Below are 357 nucleotides of genomic sequence, written 5' to 3'. Positions count from 1 at the left end.
ATTAACAGCAAACGATAGCGACAGCGCCACATTTCACCCAGACACAGATTTCGACAGACTCCAAAATCAGATACCGACAACACACAGATCCGAACCTGTATTCAAGCGCAGACACAAAGCCGCAGACCAGCTTAAGCCACAGACACAGATACAGACACATCCTCTTTGTGGTACAGGATGCAGGGTTTCGGAGGCAGGTCGCGGCTTCTGTATCAACTCGGATCTGTTGAAGGAAAAAGGATTTGTGTATTTCTGTATTATCGTTTCGATTGACTTTTTTTGTATCTTATTTTAGTTCGTTTATTTGCTTTTTGGTGTTTTTGGTGTAGGTTGGAGGATCTATATCTATTATATTGT

Source organism: Penaeus monodon, chromosome 32 (assembly GCF_015228065.2).
Source record: "Penaeus monodon isolate SGIC_2016 chromosome 32, NSTDA_Pmon_1, whole genome shotgun sequence".
NCBI classification, from domain to species: domain Eukaryota; kingdom Metazoa; phylum Arthropoda; class Malacostraca; order Decapoda; family Penaeidae; genus Penaeus; species Penaeus monodon.
The sequence above is the reverse complement of the archived record's forward strand: the minus strand, read 5'-3'. Positions refer to the sequence as shown.